The sequence below is a fragment of the Atractosteus spatula genome, chromosome 1, assembly GCF_055471065.1.
Source record: "Atractosteus spatula isolate fAtrSpa1 chromosome 1, fAtrSpa1.hap1, whole genome shotgun sequence".
Classification (NCBI taxonomy): domain Eukaryota; kingdom Metazoa; phylum Chordata; class Actinopteri; order Semionotiformes; family Lepisosteidae; genus Atractosteus; species Atractosteus spatula.
This window is the reverse complement of record NC_142706.1, coordinates 73,493,554-73,517,676: the sequence shown is the minus strand read 5'-3', so window position 1 is coordinate 73,517,676 and position 24,123 is coordinate 73,493,554. Positions and strand designations below refer to the sequence as shown.

Below are 24,123 nucleotides of genomic sequence, written 5' to 3'. Positions count from 1 at the left end.
ACACATTGATTAGCCGCAGGTTAACGGTCCCCCATTCCACATCCACACACAGCAACCTGCCATCTATGACCCTCTGAATACTTTTCAATTTGAAAGCCCATCCTTTGAAAAGAATGGCCACGCCAGAGGCTCTGTTGTTATTGTCCCCTGACCAAACAGAAGGCCCTTTATCCCACCTATCTTCAAAGCTTTTATACCTCTCTTGATAGGCTAAAGCACACTCCTGCAACATCAACACATCTCCCTCTCTCTGCTGGAGGTAATCAAAGACAGACTGACATTTAACTCTGTCATTGATACCTCTGGTGTTAAGAGAAATTATGTTTAGAGCCATATTACATAAGAAAGTGGAACCAGTCTTTACAAAACACATTTCTCTTCTGTCTCACCTGTTACCTTCTTCTTTTTCTTTTTCTTCTTACCAATTTCCTGCCAGCCATCCTCTGAATGAGCCTTCATCAGGGTGGCAGCAGTAAAAGCGTTCACAGAGTCCATTTCAAGGAAGGGGCTAGAGGGAGGGGTGGAGGGGTTCCAGCTGTCCCCATCGCCATGCTCTCCTTCCTCCTCGCTCGGGGAGAAAACAGAGTCATTTTTCCTTTTCCTCACGTCCAGCTCCTGGGAGCACTGAGGGGAAAGGGGTGCAGCCGATGCACCAGTCTCCTCTTCCCCCTCACCCACCAGCTGCTGCAGATCCTCCGTGATGGACTGGATGGAGGAGAGGAGGGCATCTGTAGCACTTGCAGAGTCTGAGAAAAGCAGCTCCGCTGAATCCTGGGTATCCTCGCTGGACCCGCTCCACCGGGGGGCCCCACACTGGCCCTCGTTCTGAGGAGCAGGAGTGGGGGAGGGGTCCTCGCTGTTCTCGGGGGTTTTCAAACCCTCGTGCTTGTCTGGTGCAGTCTGCGGTTGTGGGGGCGTAGTGGATCTTTCTTCCACCGGCCCCGGAGCCACAGCAGGACTGATCCTGGCTGGAGGCTGAGAGTCTTTGTCCAACAAGGGTTCTTTGTTTGACTTGTTGTTTGCTTTGGCTTTTCGGGCCGGTTTGGCTGAAACAAGCACTGCCTCATCCTTTCTCATTTTGAGTTTATTGGCGTAGGCGTGAGGGCAGTTCTTAAAAACGTGTCCTTCCGAGCCACATAAATTGCACTTTGGCAGCATTGAACAGTCAGAGGCTAAATGTCCCTGTTTGCCACAGGTCTTGCAGCATTTCACAGTGCAGGACGATGCCAGGTGTCCCACAGCACCACAGCGCCGACACACCTTTGGTTGTCCCACATAAAAAACATAGCCATTGCAGGCGCCCAGCCGGATTGTAGAGGGCAGGTGCCTTAAGCCTCCATTTACATTGTCCGGTAGCAAGCGAACCTCGAATTTCCTTGCTCCTGTTTTTATACCGTCAACATCTCTAACCTCAGTTCCATGGTGGACGGTGCAGTACTGGTTAAGCCAGGTGTGAATGTCCTCCGTCTTTGCCAGTTCCGAGAACATAACAACATGCACGGTTTTCCTCTCTCTCTGTGTCAAAGGCTGCAAGTTGATCTTCTCAAGAGCAGGAACTTTCCCTCTTTTTGCCTCAAACACATCCACACATTGTTCAAACAGAGGATAGGTAGCAAATACAACCTCAAATGCTTTCTGACCTGGGAGAGCGAAGATGAAATCCAAGTGCCGAGGTTCAAAGCCAAGTTCCTTCTGCAACACTTTTCTGCTGAACTGCATACGATCCATGAAGAGGTCATCCAAAAGCTCAAAACGCACAGCATTCTTGCGGGATCCAAAAGTTGCCATTTCGTAAACTGCTAAACAAACACTGCTTCTACAAAACAAGAAAACAATCCAACAACTCCACCTACAGGCTGATCAAGGTATCTCCCCTGCCAGGTAAGTATGAGTTGTACAGGCCCCTGCAAGCGGCCCGCACCCACAGCACAGCACTCGCAGCCTAGGCCAGCTCCTCGCCCTGCACGCCACCGCCTCCTGCTGGGCCCACTCTTTCGCACACTCACACGCCACACCAACACTCAAAAGTGTGGGGAAAACGAGAAAACGAGCGCGCCGTTTCCTACACATCTGCAGTCGCCATTTCGCCATCGCAGCATGTCCCGGGATGCAATTCGGCCTCATTTACATATCACCAGACCGGCAGATCGCTACGCAAGCTCGCGACGTGCGCCTGCCACACACCGAACAAACACCGGAGCCTCTTCAGCAATTTCCGAAAAACGCGCCTGCTCGCCTGCCCCCAAGGCTCCGTCTCTTACCTGCTCTCCAGAGCCTGCTGCCTTCCGTGCTTTTCCCTCGGCACCGCTGCACCGCACCGCACACAGCTCCTGCAGCGGGGGGAGAAAGTTTCCACGCTCCGCCGCAGGGAAGGCTCGCTCCGTGCGCACACGTCCTTTCAATGCCAGTTCAACAAGTGCTCCGCATTAGCAGCGTCGGGGCTCCGGCGTGTCGCGCCTCACCTCACCTCGCACAGCCCCCTTCCTTCAATGTCTGGCGCTGGGCACGCCCCGCTCTCCTCCACCTCATCTTATCGCGTGTGACCTCCGACAATGGCCACAATGCCGGGGAATGGCACCTGTAAAGTGTTAATTGGGGCACAGGAACAGCCCGCCTCGTCTCGGGGGCCGGCTTCAAAGACAATACAGCAAGCACAGCGGGGCGGGGGAAGAAGACGACACGACACTCGCAGGCACATTCAGCTCCGGCGGGAACGAGTCCTCCGTCGGTCTTTTCAAGTGCTGAGAGCCGAGTAATCCCCGGTGACTAGGTCTCACCCTGCGACTCTCGACTGGGCTCACCCACGGCAGCCCAGCAGGTGTGAGCCCGGCCGGCACCCGGATGGGAGATTCCCCCCGGGAAAGCTCAGGTTGCTGCTGCTGCTCCTGCGAGAGGGGTGACTGGGACCAGTAGGGAGCGCTCACCCTGCGGGCTGTGTGGCTCTCTTATGCCCCAGCATCCTCATGGCGACACTCTGCTGCACAAACAGGCGCCGTCCTTCGGGGGAGGCGTAAAACCGAGGTGTCCTGACCCTCCTTGGCCATTCCAAATCCCAGGGCGTCTCTCAAGAAAGAGTCACGGGGGTGTTACCCATCAGTCGGGCTCTCCTCCTAATCCCCGTCTCACCTGTAACAATCAATGATGAGGCCCCCTGTCCCGTGATATTGTACTTGTCTCCTGGCCGCTGGCTGGCGCCGTGAGATTTAGTGCTCGCGCAAGAGACCGGGGCAGGGCGCGAACGCGGCCCCCCGCCCCCCACAAAGTGTGCGCTCCAGGTTCCCTCTCGGGGCTCTGCAGCACAGCGTCCCGGCGCTTCCTCCTCGCCGGCTGCCGGGACAGCGGAAAGGCAGCGAGAAGGAGCCTCTTGCTCTGACGCCGCAAGGCCACAAGAGGGCGGAGGCGCCGCGCGTCTGGCCGACGTGTAGGGCCGGTGCGCTTTATGTGCCGAAATAAAACGCGACAGCCCAGAAATGTTTTCAGAGTGCTGTGCACTGGAGGTTTCTGTCTTGTGAACACTTGCCTTGTGCTCCTCCGTGCAGTTTGTTTGTCCTGCTCCAGTGCGGGACAAGAGCAGGGCAAGCCAACTGAAGGGAGCACATTCGCCAACATCCAGGCACGCACTGAGTTCGAAAGCGGCTCCTTTCCAAAGAATCGCACATGAACGATCCCTCAGTCCCGCCCAGGGGGCACGGCGCCCCCGCCACACAGCTTCAAGTAGCGAGTCCGGCGCCCCGGCTTGCGCTTACGGCCACACCACCCTGAACACGCCCGATCTTGTCTGATCTCGGAAGCTAAGCAGGGTCGGGCCTGGTTAGTACTTGGATGGGAGACCGCCTGGGAATACCAGGTGCTGTAAGCTTTTGCTCTCTCGGCCAGCGGGGGTCGCCGTTGGTGCCGTAGGCTTTGGGAGGAAGAACTCGAGTATGGACATTTATTTCCCGAAAATACCAAACATTTCAATCTTCCCACTTTTGTTTCCTTCGGCAACGCTGACTGGCAAACGGTATCGCGACGGTCGTCCACTTTCTAGGCATGCCAGTTCAGAAAGAGAAGCTCCCTCACATCCCTTCAGATGCTCAAGAAAAATGATCGATATCCTGATCTCTAAAGATGGCTCTTTTAATGGCATGCGTGTGATTCGTATTAGGAAAAAAACACGTTTGTAAAACGAATATCGAAGCTGCCTCTAAATCTGCAATTGAAGGTCAGTCAATAAACAACTCGTTTTTCGTAGAAATATACATATATTCATTTATAACCCATTTCATTCATTGAGCACAGATTCTCCAACAAAATGAGCAGGGATGGATTCAGAGTGAGCAGAAAAAAAGGGAAAAACCGAGTTAAGAACAAGAAAGCATAGCGTATGTCTGTAACGGGCACTAAAACGAGTACCATGTCGTCTGCCGGTGCTCGTGAATAACCCCAGGGCGTCTTTCTAATAACCCCCCTCTATGAAGCGGTTTCACCAGCATGTTGTGCTGCTCACGGGGGGGGGGGGCTGCCGAGCGCGGAAGCCCAGCACAGCTCCCCAGCACACAGCAAAGCCGCCTGCACTGCCGCATCTGTTATTGGACCAAGCACACCAGGGGAGAGCGCGAACGCAGTCCCCCACTACCAGAAATTATGCAGTCGAGATTCCCACATTTGGGGAATTCGCAGGGGTCAGCACAGCCGGAGTGCAATGGCCGAGCCTCGCCCTGGGTCAACCAATTTCAATTTTTAAGAACTTTATTTTCTTTTCACAAAAAAGTACAGGACATCACAATTTAGAACGCTTTACATTAATATACATACTTAAAACAGTATATATGATCACATCTCATTACATTTTGACACGGTACCAGTTACATAGCAACAATTTCTTTTTTTCTGGTGCAAATCACATTCTTTACTTAAACATGATAATGTTTTTCACAGTTTCTTGAGATATTGACCTATGCTCTCTATTTCCCACAGATTTTCTGCTTCCTCCCTCCCTTCTCTCCACAGATCTCTGAGGTAATAGTTCTCTCGGGTGATGAACAGGGCCAGGCTACCTGCTGCCTTGACTGGGACCTCGATGCCTTTGAACAGCCCCATGTTCCTCACTCTCCACAGGGCGTCTTTCCCACTGTTCACCACGGCCCAGATCCTGTCAAACACGTCAGGAGGAAGTTTGACAGGAGAGATGCCGTATATGACGAAAGCAGCGGTCAGGGTAAATTGGGGCGAGAGAGCTTGCAACCAATTTTCAAACTGTGCCCAGAAGGCCTTAGCAAAAAAGCAGGACCACAGGAGATGGGTCACAGTCTCCTCCTCGCCGCAGCCCACCCTAACGCAGCGAGGGCTGGGGGTGAGGCCCCTACGGTACAAGAAAGTTCGTACCGGTAAGCACTGGTGGACGACACTCCAGGCTAAATCTCTGTGAATGTTGCACAGAAACTTAGAGGATGTGTGTTTCCACACCTTCCTTGTTTGGGCTGATGTTAAAATGCCCACAGGGGTCTGCCTATTGTTCTGGGGTGCAACGAAATCTTCCAGTTTTTGGACGCTGACATCTCGGAGGGGAATATGGCCAATTGGGTGAGATCTTAGAAAACTTTTAACTGTCCCATAAATTGCAGGGCATGTGTCAGAGAGTGGGACATCCAGCTTGGGTCTGACACCCCACACTCTGAACACCTCCCTACCTATCCAGAGCCTGGAAAAATAAGTCCAGGTACGCGCTGCAGGTGCTGTTGCAAAGCCTCTCAGCACAGAGGCCAGGAAAATGCACAGCAGCTTCGTAGCAATATCTGGGACAGACTTCCCCCCTGAGGGTAGCGGCCTGTACATTATTTCCCTTCTGAGTCTTTCCTGCTTCCCACCCCATAGAAATTGAAACATCAATCTCCTCAGCACCGCCGCAACACGGTGTGGGATTGGGAAGGTAGAAGCCAGAAAATTCAAGACAGGCAAGAGCTCAGCTTTGATGACCAGCACCTTCCCTGTCATGGTGAGGTCTCGGTCCTTCCATTGCATCAGTTTTTTGTTTAAGATTGGCAATTTGTTCTGCCAATTTACTGTTCCCATCTCTTCTCCAAAATACACCCCCAGGACCTTAATTCTCTTCTCTTGCAGCCTGAGATCATGTCCTTCTTTTGGCTCCCTCCAGTTCTGATAAAAAATCTCACTCTTAGATTTGTTAATTTTTGCAGAGGAAGCCAAAGAGAAACGATCACAGCACTGCAGAGCTCTGCTAATTGAGGCATTGTCAGAGAGGAGCAGGGTGACGTCATCCATGTATAGAGATGTCTTTACCTCTCCTCCCCCACTTCCAGGCACTGGTATCCCATTAATGGCCTGATCCTGGCGCAAGGCACAGGCTAAGGGCTCCATAGCCAAAACGAATAACAAGGGGGATAATGGGCAGCCCTGCCTCACCCCTGAACAGACTTCAAAGGGGCGTGATCTATTGCCATTAACCATTACTCTGCTGTTGCTACCTGTGTACAGCAGGTTAATCCACTTTCTCATGATGGGGCCAAACTTCATGTGCTCAAGTACCGATGTCAAGTACTGCCGGTTTAGGCGGTCAAAGGCCTTTTCTAGGTCTACACCTAAAATGCACAGAGGGAGGGAGCGATCCTCCGAGTACAGACAGACATCCCTCAACAAGGCCAGGTTGTCGCTCATCAGGCGTCCTGCTATCCCACAAGTCTGTTCTTTCCCTACCAGTGAGGCCACTACATTTTGTAGGCGCAGGAAAAGGGCTTTGGACAGGATCTTAGTGTCCACGCCTAACAGGCTGAGGGGTCTCCAGTTCTTTATGTCATTCTTTGCTCCTTTCTTAAACAAGAGAGAGATAGTGCCTTCTCTTAAGGAGTCAGGCAGCAATTCTGTCTTATAGCTTTCCTCAAATAGGAGCAGTAGCGGATCCTGAAGCAGATCCCAAAAGGTGCAATAAAATTCTTTAGGGAGCCCGTCAGCACCCGGAGTTTTCCCCTTCTGTAAGCTCTCCATAGCCTGTCTCAGCTCTTCTACTGTCAAATCCCTCTCAAGTACTTCCCTATCTTCTTCACTCAAAACGTTTTCTAGCTTTGAGGTGAAAAAATGAATTTCTTCATCCTTTACCTCTGTAGAGCTGTACAGTCTTGAGTAGAAGGCCTCGGTGCAGGAGAGGATAGCACTCGGCTCTGTTCTCTCTCGTCCCTCCTCATCAACTACACTTTCCATGACAGACTTGGAGCCTACCACTTTCCTGAAAAAGAAGCGAGTACACTTCTCATTTTCTTCCAAGAACTGCACTCTGCTTCTTAACAGCACTCCTCGACTACTTTCTTCGGCTATGCTCCGGATGTCCTTTTTTAAAAGGGTGATATCCTCGAGCACATCGAAGCCACTGTGCAGCATCGTGTAGAGACGCTGCAGCTGCCTCCGTTTCCTGGCTAGCACTCCTCTCCGTCTGGCAGCAGCCTTCCTTCCCTCAGCCATGAAAAAGGCCTTTGTCCTCACCTTCACCTCCTCCCACCACTCTCCTACTGACCCGTACAGACACTGCAAGGACAGCCACTGTGATAGTTTCTCCTTGTAGCGGGATACTACCCCCTCGTTCTCTAGCAGCTTTGTGTTGAGTTTCCAGAGGCCTGGGCCAAAGACAGTCCCGCCCTGGAGTTCCACTCTACACCCTAAAGCCTGATGATCTGAGAAGAAGACAGGCTGAAGAGTGACCCCAACAACTTTCACTCTCGCTGAGACAAAGCAATAGTCAATTCTGGAGCTGCTATTCCTCCCTGACCATGTATATCCTGCTGTTGTGGGATATATACATCTATATGTGTCTGAGAGTTTAAAGTCTTGAACTAAGTTTTGCAGGGCCAGTGAGCTGGAATCCAATTTTATCGGAGAGCTAGACTGCCTGTCTGTGTGCTCTAAGATACAATTAAAATCCCCTCCCACTATCACGTCTGTGCTACATAACAATAGGGGAGAGAGTGCCTTGAGTAGCTCCACCCTTCCTCCCACGTCGGTAGGACAATACACATTGATTAGCCGCAGGTTAACGGTCCCCCATTCCACATCCACACACAGCAACCTGCCATCTATGACCCTCTGAATACTTTTCAATTTGAAAGCCCATCCTTTGAAAAGAATGGCCACGCCAGAGGCTCTGTTGTTATTGTCCCCTGACCAAACAGAAGGCCCTTTATCCCACCTATCTTCAAAGCTTTTATACCTCTCTTGATAGGCTAAAGCACACTCCTGCAACATCAACACATCTCCCTCTCTCTGCTGGAGGTAATCAAAGACAGACTGACATTTAACTCTGTCATTGATACCTCTGGTGTTAAGAGAAATTATGTTTAGAGCCATATTACATAAGAAAGTGGAACCAGTCTTTACAAAACACATTTCTCTTCTGTCTCACCTGTTACCTTCTTCTTTTTCTTTTTCTTCTTACCAATTTCCTGCCAGCCATCCTCTGAATGAGCCTTCATCAGGGTGGCAGCAGTAAAAGCGTTCACAGAGTCCATTTCAAGGAAGGGGCTAGAGGGAGGGGTGGAGGGGTTCCAGCTGTCCCCATCGCCATGCTCTCCTTCCTCCTCGCTCGGGGAGAAAACAGAGTCATTTTTCCTTTTCCTCACGTCCAGCTCCTGGGAGCACTGAGGGGAAAGGGGTGCAGCCGATGCACCAGTCTCCTCTTCCCCCTCACCCACCAGCTGCTGCAGATCCTCCGTGATGGACTGGATGGAGGAGAGGAGGGCATCTGTAGCACTTGCAGAGTCTGAGAAAAGCAGCTCCGCTGAATCCTGGGTATCCTCGCTGGACCCGCTCCACCGGGGGGCCCCACACTGGCCCTCGTTCTGAGGAGCAGGAGTGGGGGAGGGGTCCTCGCTGTTCTCGGGGGTTTTCAAACCCTCGTGCTTGTCTGGTGCAGTCTGCGGTTGTGGGGGCGTAGTGGATCTTTCTTCCACCGGCCCCGGAGCCACAGCAGGACTGATCCTGGCTGGAGGCTGAGAGTCTTTGTCCAACAAGGGTTCTTTGTTTGACTTGTTGTTTGCTTTGGCTTTTCGGGCCGGTTTGGCTGAAACAAGCACTGCCTCATCCTTTCTCATTTTGAGTTTATTGGCGTAGGCGTGAGGGCAGTTCTTAAAAACGTGTCCTTCCGAGCCACATAAATTGCACTTTGGCAGCATTGAACAGTCAGAGGCTAAATGTCCCTGTTTGCCACAGGTCTTGCAGCATTTCACAGTGCAGGACGATGCCAGGTGTCCCACAGCACCACAGCGCCGACACACCTTTGGTTGTCCCACATAAAAAACATAGCCATTGCAGGCGCCCAGCCGGATTGTAGAGGGCAGGTGCCTTAAGCCTCCATTTACATTGTCCGGTAGCAAGCGAACCTCGAATTTCCTTGCTCCTGTTTTTATACCGTCAACATCTCTAACCTCAGTTCCATGGTGGACGGTGCAGTACTGGTTAAGCCAGGTGTGAATGTCCTCCGTCTTTGCCAGTTCCGAGAACATAACAACATGCACGGTTTTCCTCTCTCTCTGTGTCAAAGGCTGCAAGTTGATCTTCTCAAGAGCAGGAACTTTCCCTCTTTTTGCCTCAAACACATCCACACATTGTTCAAACAGAGGATAGGTAGCAAATACAACCTCAAATGCTTTCTGACCTGGGAGAGCGAAGATGAAATCCAAGTGCCGAGGTTCAAAGCCAAGTTCCTTCTGCAACACTTTTCTGCTGAACTGCATACGATCCATGAAGAGGTCATCCAAAAGCTCAAAACGCACAGCATTCTTGCGGGATCCAAAAGTTGCCATTTCGTAAACTGCTAAACAAACACTGCTTCTACAAAACAAGAAAACAATCCAACAACTCCACCTACAGGCTGATCAAGGTATCTCCCCTGCCAGGTAAGTATGAGTTGTACAGGCCCCTGCAAGCGGCCCGCACCCACAGCACAGCACTCGCAGCCTAGGCCAGCTCCTCGCCCTGCACGCCACCGCCTCCTGCTGGGCCCACTCTTTCGCACACTCACACGCCACACCAACACTCAAAAGTGTGGGGAAAACGAGAAAACGAGCGCGCCGTTTCCTACACATCTGCAGTCGCCATTTCGCCATCGCAGCATGTCCCGGGATGCAATTCGGCCTCATTTACATATCACCAGACCGGCAGATCGCTACGCAAGCTCGCGACGTGCGCCTGCCACACACCGAACAAACACCGGAGCCTCTTCAGCAATTTCCGAAAAACGCGCCTGCTCGCCTGCCCCCAAGGCTCCGTCTCTTACCTGCTCTCCAGAGCCTGCTGCCTTCCGTGCTTTTCCCTCGGCACCGCTGCACCGCACCGCACACAGCTCCTGCAGCGGGGGGAGAAAGTTTCCACGCTCCGCCGCAGGGAAGGCTCGCTCCGTGCGCACACGTCCTTTCAATGCCAGTTCAACAAGTGCTCCGCATTAGCAGCGTCGGGGCTCCGGCGTGTCGCGCCTCACCTCACCTCGCACAGCCCCCTTCCTTCAATGTCTGGCGCTGGGCACGCCCCGCTCTCCTCCACCTCATCTTATCGCGTGTGACCTCCGACAATGGCCACAATGCCGGGGAATGGCACCTGTAAAGTGTTAATTGGGGCACAGGAACAGCCCGCCTCGTCTCGGGGGCCGGCTTCAAAGACAATACAGCAAGCACAGCGGGGCGGGGGAAGAAGACGACACGACACTCGCAGGCACATTCAGCTCCGGCGGGAACGAGTCCTCCGTCGGTCTTTTCAAGTGCTGAGAGCCGAGTAATCCCCGGTGACTAGGTCTCACCCTGCGACTCTCGACTGGGCTCACCCACGGCAGCCCAGCAGGTGTGAGCCCGGCCGGCACCCGGATGGGAGATTCCCCCCGGGAAAGCTCAGGTTGCTGCTGCTGCTCCTGCGAGAGGGGTGACTGGGACCAGTAGGGAGCGCTCACCCTGCGGGCTGTGTGGCTCTCTTATGCCCCAGCATCCTCATGGCGACACTCTGCTGCACAAACAGGCGCCGTCCTTCGGGGGAGGCGTAAAACCGAGGTGTCCTGACCCTCCTTGGCCATTCCAAATCCCAGGGCGTCTCTCAAGAAAGAGTCACGGGGGTGTTACCCATCAGTCGGGCTCTCCTCCTAATCCCCGTCTCACCTGTAACAATCAATGATGAGGCCCCCTGTCCCGTGATATTGTACTTGTCTCCTGGCCGCTGGCTGGCGCCGTGAGATTTAGTGCTCGCGCAAGAGACCGGGGCAGGGCGCGAACGCGGCCCCCCGCCCCCCACAAAGTGTGCGCTCCAGGTTCCCTCTCGGGGCTCTGCAGCACAGCGTCCCGGCGCTTCCTCCTCGCCGGCTGCCGGGACAGCGGAAAGGCAGCGAGAAGGAGCCTCTTGCTCTGACGCCGCAAGGCCACAAGAGGGCGGAGGCGCCGCGCGTCTGGCCGACGTGTAGGGCCGGTGCGCTTTATGTGCCGAAATAAAACGCGACAGCCCAGAAATGTTTTCAGAGTGCTGTGCACTGGAGGTTTCTGTCTTGTGAACACTTGCCTTGTGCTCCTCCGTGCAGTTTGTTTGTCCTGCTCCAGTGCGGGACAAGAGCAGGGCAAGCCAACTGAAGGGAGCACATTCGCCAACATCCAGGCACGCACTGAGTTCGAAAGCGGCTCCTTTCCAAAGAATCGCACATGAACGATCCCTCAGTCCCGCCCAGGGGGCACGGCGCCCCCGCCACACAGCTTCAAGTAGCGAGTCCGGCGCCCCGGCTTGCGCTTACGGCCACACCACCCTGAACACGCCCGATCTTGTCTGATCTCGGAAGCTAAGCAGGGTCGGGCCTGGTTAGTACTTGGATGGGAGACCGCCTGGGAATACCAGGTGCTGTAAGCTTTTGCTCTCTCGGCCAGCGGGGGTCGCCGTTGGTGCCGTAGGCTTTGGGAGGAAGAACTCGAGTATGGACATTTATTTCCCGAAAATACCAAACATTTCAATCTTCCCACTTTTGTTTCCTTCGGCAACGCTGACTGGCAAACGGTATCGCGACGGTCGTCCACTTTCTAGGCATGCCAGTTCAGAAAGAGAAGCTCCCTCACATCCCTTCAGATGCTCAAGAAAAATGATCGATATCCTGATCTCTAAAGATGGCTCTTTTAATGGCATGCGTGTGATTCGTATTAGGAAAAAAACACGTTTGTAAAACGAATATCGAAGCTGCCTCTAAATCTGCAATTGAAGGTCAGTCAATAAACAACTCGTTTTTCGTAGAAATATACATATATTCATTTATAACCCATTTCATTCATTGAGCACAGATTCTCCAACAAAATGAGCAGGGATGGATTCAGAGTGAGCAGAAAAAAAGGGAAAAACCGAGTTAAGAACAAGAAAGCATAGCGTATGTCTGTAACGGGCACTAAAACGAGTACCATGTCGTCTGCCGGTGCTCGTGAATAACCCCAGGGCGTCTTTCTAATAACCCCCCTCTATGAAGCGGTTTCACCAGCATGTTGTGCTGCTCACGGGGGGGGGGGGCTGCCGAGCGCGGAAGCCCAGCACAGCTCCCCAGCACACAGCAAAGCCGCCTGCACTGCCGCATCTGTTATTGGACCAAGCACACCAGGGGAGAGCGCGAACGCAGTCCCCCACTACCAGAAATTATGCAGTCGAGATTCCCACATTTGGGGAATTCGCAGGGGTCAGCACAGCCGGAGTGCAATGGCCGAGCCTCGCCCTGGGTCAACCAATTTCAATTTTTAAGAACTTTATTTTCTTTTCACAAAAAAGTACAGGACATCACAATTTAGAACGCTTTACATTAATATACATACTTAAAACAGTATATATGATCACATCTCATTACATTTTGACACGGTACCAGTTACATAGCAACAATTTCTTTTTTTCTGGTGCAAATCACATTCTTTACTTAAACATGATAATGTTTTTCACAGTTTCTTGAGATATTGACCTATGCTCTCTATTTCCCACAGATTTTCTGCTTCCTCCCTCCCTTCTCTCCACAGATCTCTGAGGTAATAGTTCTCTCGGGTGATGAACAGGGCCAGGCTACCTGCTGCCTTGACTGGGACCTCGATGCCTTTGAACAGCCCCATGTTCCTCACTCTCCACAGGGCGTCTTTCCCACTGTTCACCACGGCCCAGATCCTGTCAAACACGTCAGGAGGAAGTTTGACAGGAGAGATGCCGTATATGACGAAAGCAGCGGTCAGGGTAAATTGGGGCGAGAGAGCTTGCAACCAATTTTCAAACTGTGCCCAGAAGGCCTTAGCAAAAAAGCAGGACCACAGGAGATGGGTCACAGTCTCCTCCTCGCCGCAGCCCACCCTAACGCAGCGAGGGCTGGGGGTGAGGCCCCTACGGTACAAGAAAGTTCGTACCGGTAAGCACTGGTGGACGACACTCCAGGCTAAATCTCTGTGAATGTTGCACAGAAACTTAGAGGATGTGTGTTTCCACACCTTCCTTGTTTGGGCTGATGTTAAAATGCCCACAGGGGTCTGCCTATTGTTCTGGGGTGCAACGAAATCTTCCAGTTTTTGGACGCTGACATCTCGGAGGGGAATATGGCCAATTGGGTGAGATCTTAGAAAACTTTTAACTGTCCCATAAATTGCAGGGCATGTGTCAGAGAGTGGGACATCCAGCTTGGGTCTGACACCCCACACTCTGAACACCTCCCTACCTATCCAGAGCCTGGAAAAATAAGTCCAGGTACGCGCTGCAGGTGCTGTTGCAAAGCCTCTCAGCACAGAGGCCAGGAAAATGCACAGCAGCTTCGTAGCAATATCTGGGACAGACTTCCCCCCTGAGGGTAGCGGCCTGTACATTATTTCCCTTCTGAGTCTTTCCTGCTTCCCACCCCATAGAAATTGAAACATCAATCTCCTCAGCACCGCCGCAACACGGTGTGGGATTGGGAAGGTAGAAGCCAGAAAATTCAAGACAGGCAAGAGCTCAGCTTTGATGACCAGCACCTTCCCTGTCATGGTGAGGTCTCGGTCCTTCCATTGCATCAGTTTTTTGTTTAAGATTGGCAATTTGTTCTGCCAATTTACTGTTCCCATCTCTTCTCCAAAATACACCCCCAGGACCTTAATTCTCTTCTCTTGCAGCCTGAGATCATGTCCTTCTTTTGGCTCCCTCCAGTTCTGATAAAAAATCTCACTCTTAGATTTGTTAATTTTTGCAGAGGAAGCCAAAGAGAAACGATCACAGCACTGCAGAGCTCTGCTAATTGAGGCATTGTCAGAGAGGAGCAGGGTGACGTCATCCATGTATAGAGATGTCTTTACCTCTCCTCCCCCACTTCCAGGCACTGGTATCCCATTAATGGCCTGATCCTGGCGCAAGGCACAGGCTAAGGGCTCCATAGCCAAAACGAATAACAAGGGGGATAATGGGCAGCCCTGCCTCACCCCTGAACAGACTTCAAAGGGGCGTGATCTATTGCCATTAACCATTACTCTGCTGTTGCTACCTGTGTACAGCAGGTTAATCCACTTTCTCATGATGGGGCCAAACTTCATGTGCTCAAGTACCGATGTCAAGTACTGCCGGTTTAGGCGGTCAAAGGCCTTTTCTAGGTCTACACCTAAAATGCACAGAGGGAGGGAGCGATCCTCCGAGTACAGACAGACATCCCTCAACAAGGCCAGGTTGTCGCTCATCAGGCGTCCTGCTATCCCACAAGTCTGTTCTTTCCCTACCAGTGAGGCCACTACATTTTGTAGGCGCAGGAAAAGGGCTTTGGACAGGATCTTAGTGTCCACGCCTAACAGGCTGAGGGGTCTCCAGTTCTTTATGTCATTCTTTGCTCCTTTCTTAAACAAGAGAGAGATAGTGCCTTCTCTTAAGGAGTCAGGCAGCAATTCTGTCTTATAGCTTTCCTCAAATAGGAGCAGTAGCGGATCCTGAAGCAGATCCCAAAAGGTGCAATAAAATTCTTTAGGGAGCCCGTCAGCACCCGGAGTTTTCCCCTTCTGTAAGCTCTCCATAGCCTGTCTCAGCTCTTCTACTGTCAAATCCCTCTCAAGTACTTCCCTATCTTCTTCACTCAAAACGTTTTCTAGCTTTGAGGTGAAAAAATGAATTTCTTCATCCTTTACCTCTGTAGAGCTGTACAGTCTTGAGTAGAAGGCCTCGGTGCAGGAGAGGATAGCACTCGGCTCTGTTCTCTCTCGTCCCTCCTCATCAACTACACTTTCCATGACAGACTTGGAGCCTACCACTTTCCTGAAAAAGAAGCGAGTACACTTCTCATTTTCTTCCAAGAACTGCACTCTGCTTCTTAACAGCACTCCTCGACTACTTTCTTCGGCTATGCTCCGGATGTCCTTTTTTAAAAGGGTGATATCCTCGAGCACATCGAAGCCACTGTGCAGCATCGTGTAGAGACGCTGCAGCTGCCTCCGTTTCCTGGCTAGCACTCCTCTCCGTCTGGCAGCAGCCTTCCTTCCCTCAGCCATGAAAAAGGCCTTTGTCCTCACCTTCACCTCCTCCCACCACTCTCCTACTGACCCGTACAGACACTGCAAGGACAGCCACTGTGATAGTTTCTCCTTGTAGCGGGATACTACCCCCTCGTTCTCTAGCAGCTTTGTGTTGAGTTTCCAGAGGCCTGGGCCAAAGACAGTCCCGCCCTGGAGTTCCACTCTACACCCTAAAGCCTGATGATCTGAGAAGAAGACAGGCTGAAGAGTGACCCCAACAACTTTCACTCTCGCTGAGACAAAGCAATAGTCAATTCTGGAGCTGCTATTCCTCCCTGACCATGTATATCCTGCTGTTGTGGGATATATACATCTATATGTGTCTGAGAGTTTAAAGTCTTGAACTAAGTTTTGCAGGGCCAGTGAGCTGGAATCCAATTTTATCGGAGAGCTAGACTGCCTGTCTGTGTGCTCTAAGATACAATTAAAATCCCCTCCCACTATCACGTCTGTGCTACATAACAATAGGGGAGAGAGTGCCTTGAGTAGCTCCACCCTTCCTCCCACGTCGGTAGGACAATACACATTGATTAGCCGCAGGTTAACGGTCCCCCATTCCACATCCACACACAGCAACCTGCCATCTATGACCCTCTGAATACTTTTCAATTTGAAAGCCCATCCTTTGAAAAGAATGGCCACGCCAGAGGCTCTGTTGTTATTGTCCCCTGACCAAACAGAAGGCCCTTTATCCCACCTATCTTCAAAGCTTTTATACCTCTCTTGATAGGCTAAAGCACACTCCTGCAACATCAACACATCTCCCTCTCTCTGCTGGAGGTAATCAAAGACAGACTGACATTTAACTCTGTCATTGATACCTCTGGTGTTAAGAGAAATTATGTTTAGAGCCATATTACATAAGAAAGTGGAACCAGTCTTTACAAAACACATTTCTCTTCTGTCTCACCTGTTACCTTCTTCTTTTTCTTTTTCTTCTTACCAATTTCCTGCCAGCCATCCTCTGAATGAGCCTTCATCAGGGTGGCAGCAGTAAAAGCGTTCACAGAGTCCATTTCAAGGAAGGGGCTAGAGGGAGGGGTGGAGGGGTTCCAGCTGTCCCCATCGCCATGCTCTCCTTCCTCCTCGCTCGGGGAGAAAACAGAGTCATTTTTCCTTTTCCTCACGTCCAGCTCCTGGGAGCACTGAGGGGAAAGGGGTGCAGCCGATGCACCAGTCTCCTCTTCCCCCTCACCCACCAGCTGCTGCAGATCCTCCGTGATGGACTGGATGGAGGAGAGGAGGGCATCTGTAGCACTTGCAGAGTCTGAGAAAAGCAGCTCCGCTGAATCCTGGGTATCCTCGCTGGACCCGCTCCACCGGGGGGCCCCACACTGGCCCTCGTTCTGAGGAGCAGGAGTGGGGGAGGGGTCCTCGCTGTTCTCGGGGGTTTTCAAACCCTCGTGCTTGTCTGGTGCAGTCTGCGGTTGTGGGGGCGTAGTGGATCTTTCTTCCACCGGCCCCGGAGCCACAGCAGGACTGATCCTGGCTGGAGGCTGAGAGTCTTTGTCCAACAAGGGTTCTTTGTTTGACTTGTTGTTTGCTTTGGCTTTTCGGGCCGGTTTGGCTGAAACAAGCACTGCCTCATCCTTTCTCATTTTGAGTTTATTGGCGTAGGCGTGAGGGCAGTTCTTAAAAACGTGTCCTTCCGAGCCACATAAATTGCACTTTGGCAGCATTGAACAGTCAGAGGCTAAATGTCCCTGTTTGCCACAGGTCTTGCAGCATTTCACAGTGCAGGACGATGCCAGGTGTCCCACAGCACCACAGCGCCGACACACCTTTGGTTGTCCCACATAAAAAACATAGCCATTGCAGGCGCCCAGCCGGATTGTAGAGGGCAGGTGCCTTAAGCCTCCATTTACATTGTCCGGTAGCAAGCGAACCTCGAATTTCCTTGCTCCTGTTTTTATACCGTCAACATCTCTAACCTCAGTTCCATGGTGGACGGTGCAGTACTGGTTAAGCCAGGTGTGAATGTCCTCCGTCTTTGCCAGTTCCGAGAACATAACAACATGCACGGTTTTCCTCTCTCTCTGTGTCAAAGGCTGCAAGTTGATCTTCTCAAGAGCAGGAACTTTCCCTCTTTTTGCCTCAAACACATCCACACATTGTTCAAACAGAGGATAGGTAGCAAATACAACCTCAAATGCTTTCTGACCTGGGAGAGCGAAGATGAAATCCAAGTGCCGAAGTTCAAAGCCAAGTTCCTTCTGCAACACTTTTCTGCTGAACTGCATACGATCCATGAAGAGGTCATCCAAAAGCTCAAAACGCACAGCATTCTTGCGGGATCCAAAAGTTGCCATTTCGTAAACTGCTAAACAAACACTGCTTCTACAAAACAAGAAAACAATCCAACAACTCCACCTACAGGCTGATCAAGGTATCTCCCCTGCCAGGTAAGTATGAGTTGTACAGGCCCCTGCAAGCGGCCCGCACCCACAGCACAGCACTCGCAGCCTAGGCCAGCTCCTCGCCCTGCACGCCACCGCCTCCTGCTGGGCCCACTCTTTCGCACACTCACACGCCACACCAACACTCAAAAGTGTGGGGAAAACGAGAAAACGAGCGCGCCGTTTCCTACACATCTGCAGTCGCCATTTCGCCATCGCAGCATGTCCCGGGATGCAATTCGGCCTCATTTACATATCACCAGACCGGCAGATCGCTACGCAAGCTCGCGACGTGCGCCTGCCACACACCGAACAAACACCGGAGCCTCTTCAGCAATTTCCGAAAAACGCGCCTGCTCGCCTGCCCCCAAGGCTCCGTCTCTTACCTGCTCTCCAGAGCCTGCTGCCTTCCGTGCTTTTCCCTCGGCACCGCTGCACCGCACCGCACACAGCTCCTGCAGCGGGGGGAGAAAGTTTCCACGCTCCGCCGCAGGGAAGGCTCGCTCCGTGCGCACACGTCCTTTCAATGCCAGTTCAACAAGTGCTCCGCATTAGCAGCGTCGGGGCTCCGGCGTGTCGCGCCTCACCTCACCTCGCACAGCCCCCTTCCTTCAATGTCTGGCGCTGGGCACGCCCCGCTCTCCTCCACCTCATCTTATCGCGTGTGACCTCCGACAATGGCCACAATGCCGGGGAATGGCACCTGTAAAGTGTTAATTGGGGCACAGGAACAGCCCGCCTCGTCTCGGGGGCCGGCTTCAAAGACAATACAGCAAGCACAGCGGGGCGGGGGAAGAAGACGACACGACACTCGCAGGCACATTCAGCTCCGGCGGGAACGAGTCCTCCGTCGGTCTTTTCAAGTGCTGAGAGCCGAGTAATCCCCGGTGACTAGGTCTCACCCTGCGACTCTCGACTGGGCTCACCCACGGCAGCCCAGCAGGTGTGAGCCCGGCCGGCACCCGGATGGGAGATTCCCCCCGGGAAAGCTCAGGTTGCTGCTGCTGCTGCTCCTGCGAGAGGGGTGACTGGGACCAGTAGGGAGCGCTCACCCTGCGGGCTGTGTGGCTCTCTTATGCCCCAGCATCCTCATGGCGACACTCTGCTGCACAAACAGGCGCCGTCCTTCGGGGGAGGCGTAAAACCGAGGTGTCCTGACCCTCCTTGGCCATTCCAAATCCCAGGGCGTCTCTCAAGAAAGAGTCACGGGGGTGTTACCCATCAGTCGGGCTCTCCTCCTAATCCCCGTCTCACCTGTAACAATCAATGATGAGGCCCCCTGTCCCGTGATATTGTACTTGTCTCCTGGCCGCTGGCTGGCGCCGTGAGATTTAGTGCTCGCGCAAGAGACCGGGGCAGGGCGCGAACGCGGCCCCCCGCCCCCCGCCCCCCACAAAGTGTGCGCTCCAGGTTCCCTCTCGGGGCTCTGCAGCACAGCGTCCCGGCGCTTCCTCCTCGCCGGCCGCCGGGACAGCGGAAAGGCAGCGAGAAGGAGCCTCTTGCTCTGACGCCGCAAGGGCACAAGAGGGCGGAGGCGCCGCGCGTCTGGCCGACGTGTAGGGCCGGTGCGCTTTATGTGCCGAAATAAAACGCGACAGCCCAGAAATGTTTTCAGAGTGCTGTGCACTGGAGGTTTCTGTCTTGTGAACACTTGCCTTGTGCTCCTCCGTGCAGTTTGTTTGTCCTGCTCCAGTGCGGGACAAGAGCAGGGCAAGCCAACTGAAGGGAGCACATTCGCCAACATCCAGGCACGCACTGAGTTCGAAAGCGGCTCCTTTCCAAAGAATCGCACATGAACGATCCCTCAGTCCCGCCCAGAGGGCACGGCGCCCCCGCCACACAGCTTCAAGTAGCGAGTCCGGCGGCCCGGCTTGCGCTTACGGCCACACCACCCTGAACACGCCCGATCTCGTCTGATCTCGGAAGCTAAGCAGGGTCGGGCCTGGTTAGTACTTGGATGGGAGACCGCCTGGGAATACCAGGTGCTGTAAGCTTTTGCTCTCTCGGCCAGCGGGGGTCGCCGTTGGTGCCGTAGGCTTTGGGAGGAAGAACTCGAGTATGGACATTTATTTCCCAAAAATACCAAACATTTCAATCTTCCCACTTTTGTTTCCTTCGGCAACGCTGACTGGCAAACGGTATCGCGACGGTCGTCCACTTTCTAGGCATGCCAGTTCAGAAAGAGAAGCTCCCTCACATCCCTTCAGATGCTCAAGAAAAATGATCGATATCCTGATCTCTAAAGATGGCTCTTTTAATGGCATGCGTGTGATTCGTATTAGGAAAAAAACACGTTTGTAAAACGAATATCGAAGCTGCCTCTAAATCTGCAATTGAAGGTCAGTCAATAAACAACTCGTTTTTCGTAGAAATATACATATATTCATTTATAACCCATTTCATTCATTGAGCACAGATTCTCCAACAAAATGAGCAGGGATGGATTCAGAGTGAGCAGAAAAAAAGGGAAAAACCGAGTTAAGAACAAGAAAGCATAGCGTATGTCTGTAACGGGCACTAAAACGAGTACCGTGTCGTCTGCCGGTGCTCGTGAATAACCCCAGGGCGTCTTTCTAATAACCCCCCTCTATGAAGCGGTTTCACCAGCATGTTGTGCTGCTCACGGGGGGGGGGGGCTGCCGAGCGCGGAAGCCCAGCACAGCTCCCCAGCACACAGCAAAGCCGCCTGCACTGCCGCATCTGTTATTGGACCAAGCACACCAGGGGAGAGCGCGAACGCAGTCCCCCACTACCAGAAATTATGCAGTCGAGATTCCCACATTTGGGGAATTCGCAGGGGTCAGCACAGCCGGAGTGCAATGGCCGAGCCTCGCCCTGGGTCAACCAATTTCAATTTTTAAGAACTTTATTTTCTTTTCACAAAAAAGTACAGGACATCACAATTTAGAACGCTTTACATTAATATACATACTTAAAACAGTATATATGATCACATCTCATTACATTTTGACACGGTACCAGTTACATAGCAACAATTTCTTTTTTTCTGGTGCAAATCACATTCTTTACTTAAACATGATAATGTTTTTCACAGTTTCTTGAGATATTGACCTATGCTCTCTATTTCCCACAGATTTTCTGCTTCCTCCCTCCCTTCTCTCCACAGATCTCTGAGGTAATAGTTCTCTCGGGTGATGAACAGGGCCAGGCTACCTGCTGCCTTGACTGGGACCTCGATGCCTTTGAACAGCCCCATGTTCCTCACTCTCCACAGGGCGTCTTTCCCACTGTTCACCACGGCCCAGATCCTGTCAAACACGTCAGGAGGAAGTTTGACAGGAGAGATGCCGTATATGACGAAAGCAGCGGTCAGGGTAAATTGGGGCGAGAGAGCTTGCAACCAATTTTCAAACTGTGCCCAGAAGGCCTTAGCAAAAAAGCAGGACCACAGGAGATGGGTCACAGTCTCCTCCTCGCCGCAGCCCACCCTAACGCAGCGAGGGCTGGGGGTGAGGCCCCTACGGTACAAGAAAGTTCGTACCGGTAAGCACTGGTGGACGACACTCCAGGCTAAATCTCTGTGAATGTTGCACAGAAACTTAGAGGATGTGTGTTTCCACACCTTCCTTGTTTGGGCTGATGTTAAAATGCCCACAGGGGTCTGCCTATTGTTCTGGGGTGCAACGAAATCTTCCAGTTTTTGGACGCTGACATCTCGGAGGGGAATATGGCCAATTGGGTGAGATCTTAGAAAACTTTTAACTGTCCCATAAATTGCAGGGCATGTGTCAGAGAGTGGGACATCCAGCTTGGGTCTGACACCCCACACTCTGAACACCTCCCTACCTATCCAGAGCCTGGAAAAATAAGTCCAGGTACGCGCTGCAGGTGCTGTTGCAAAGCCTCTCAGCACAGAGGCCAGGAAAATGCACAGCAGCTTCGTAGCAATATCTGGGACAGACTTCCCCCCTGAGGGTAGCGGCCTGTACATTATTTCCCTTCTGAGTCTTTCCTGCTTCCCACCCCATAGAAATTGAAACATCAATCTCCTCAGCACCGCCGCAACACGGTGTGGGATTGGGAAGGTAGAAGCCAGAAAATTCAAGACAGGCAAGAGCTCAGCTTTGATGACCAGCACCTTCCCTGTCATGGTGAGGTCTCGGTCCTTCCATTGCATCAGTTTTTTGTTTAAGATTGGCAATTTGTTCTGCCAATTTACTGTTCCCATCTCTTCTCCAAAATACACCCCCAGGACCTTAATTCTCTTCTCTTGCAGCCTGAGATCATGTCCTTCTTTTGGCTCCCTCCAGTTCTGATAAAAAATCTCACTCTTAGATTTGTTAATTTTTGCAGAGGAAGCCAAAGAGAAACGATCACAGCACTGCAGAGCTCTGCTAATTGAGGCATTGTCAGAGAGGAGCAGGGTGACGTCATCCATGTATAGAGATGTCTTTACCTCTCCTCCCCCACTTCCAGGCACTGGTATCCCATTAATGGCCTGATCCTGGCGCAAGGCACAGGCTAAGGGCTCCATAGCCAAAACGAATAACAAGGGGGATAATGGGCAGCCCTGCCTCACCCCTGAACAGACTTCAAAGGGGCGTGATCTATTGCCATTAACCATTACTCTGCTGTTGCTACCTGTGTACAGCAGGTTAATCCACTTTCTCATGATGGGGCCAAACTTCATGTGCTCAAGTACCGATGTCAAGTACTGCCGGTTTAGGCGGTCAAAGGCCTTTTCTAGGTCTACACCTAAAATGCACAGAGGGAGGGAGCGATCCTCCGAGTACAGACAGACATCCCTCAACAAGGCCAGGTTGTCGCTCATCAGGCGTCCTGCTATCCCACAAGTCTGTTCTTTCCCTACCAGTGAGGCCACTACATTTTGTAGGCGCAGGAAAAGGGCTTTGGACAGGATCTTAGTGTCCACGCCTAACAGGCTGAGGGGTCTCCAGTTCTTTATGTCATTCTTTGCTCCTTTCTTAAACAAGAGAGAGATAGTGCCTTCTCTTAAGGAGTCAGGCAGCAATTCTGTCTTATAGCTTTCCTCAAATAGGAGCAGTAGCGGATCCTGAAGCAGATCCCAAAAGGTGCAATAAAATTCTTTAGGGAGCCCGTCAGCACCCGGAGTTTTCCCCTTCTGTAAGCTCTCCATAGCCTGTCTCAGCTCTTCTACTGTCAAATCCCTCTCAAGTACTTCCCTATCTTCTTCACTGAAAACGTTTTCTAGCTTTGAGGTGAAAAAATGAATTTCTTCATCCTTTACCTCTGTAGAGCTGTACAGTCTTGAGTAGAAGGCCTCGGTGCAGGAGAGGATAGCACTCGGCTCTGTTCTCTCTCGTCCCTCCTCATCAACTACACTTTCCATGACAGACTTGGAGCCTACCACTTTCCTGAAAAAGAAGCGAGTACACTTCTCATTTTCTTCCAAGAACTGCACTCTGCTTCTTAACAGCACTCCTCGACTACTTTCTTCGGCTATGCTCCGGATGTCCTTTTTTAAAAGGGTGATATCCTCGAGCACATCGAAGCCACTGTGCAGCATCGTGTAGAGACGCTGCAGCTGCCTCCGTTTCCTGGCTAGCACTCCTCTCCGTCTGGCAGCAGCCTTCCTTCCCTCAGCCATGAAAAAGGCCTTTGTCCTCACCTTCACCTCCTCCCACCACTCTCCTACTGACCCGTACAGACACTGCAAGGACAGCCACTGTGATAGTTTCTCCTTGTAGCGGGATACTACCCCCTCGTTCTCTAGCAGCTTTGTGTTGAGTTTCCAGAGGCCTGGGCCAAAGACAGTCCCGCCCTGGAGTTCTACTCTACACCCTAAAGCCTGGTGATCTGAGAAGAAGACAGGCTGAAGAGTGACCCCAACAACTTTCACTCTCGCTGAGACAAAGCAATAGTCAATTCTGGAGCTGCTATTCCTCCCTGACCATGTATATCCTGCTGTTGTGGGATATATACATCTATATGTGTCTGAGAGTTTAAAGTCTTGAACTAAGTTTTGCAGGGCCAGTGAGCTGGAATCCAATTTTATCGGAGAGCTAGACTGCCTGTCTGTGTGCTCTAAGATACAATTAAAATCCCCTCCCACTATCACGTCTGTGCTACATAACAATAGGGGAGAGAGTGCCTTGAGTAGCTCCACCCTTCCTCCCACGTCAGTAGGACAATACACATTGATTAGCCGCAGGTTAACGGTCCCCCATTCCACATCCACACACAGCAACCTGCCATCTATGACCCTCTGAATACTTTTCAATTTGAAAGCCCATCCTTTGAAAAGA

General features: G+C 52.1%; 3 non-coding genes and 3 pseudogenes across 3 annotated transcripts; 3 read left to right on the top strand and 3 right to left on the bottom strand.

Moving 5' to 3' along the window:
* Nucleotides 1-3,740: 3,740 nt before the first annotated feature.
* On the top strand, nucleotides 3,741-3,859 carry LOC148841983 (5S ribosomal RNA). The gene has a single exon (XR_016093709.1). It is a non-coding gene; the product is annotated as a 5S ribosomal RNA (ribosomal RNA).
* A 727-nt stretch (nucleotides 3,860-4,586) lies between these two features.
* LOC148841982 (U1 spliceosomal RNA) lies at nucleotides 4,587-4,722 on the bottom strand (annotated as a pseudogene).
* Nucleotides 4,723-11,740: 7,018 nt separating this feature from the next.
* Nucleotides 11,741-11,859, top strand: LOC148841981 (5S ribosomal RNA). Its single transcript, XR_016093708.1, has one exon. It is a non-coding gene; the product is annotated as a 5S ribosomal RNA (ribosomal RNA).
* Nucleotides 11,860-12,586: 727 nt separating this feature from the next.
* Nucleotides 12,587-12,722, bottom strand: LOC148841980 (U1 spliceosomal RNA; annotated as a pseudogene).
* A 7,028-nt stretch (nucleotides 12,723-19,750) lies between these two features.
* Nucleotides 19,751-19,869, top strand: LOC148841979 (5S ribosomal RNA). The gene has a single exon (XR_016093692.1). It is a non-coding gene; the product is annotated as a 5S ribosomal RNA (ribosomal RNA).
* Nucleotides 19,870-20,596: 727 nt separating this feature from the next.
* Nucleotides 20,597-20,732, bottom strand: LOC148841978 (U1 spliceosomal RNA; annotated as a pseudogene).
* Between the last annotated feature and the right edge of the window lie 3,391 nt (nucleotides 20,733-24,123).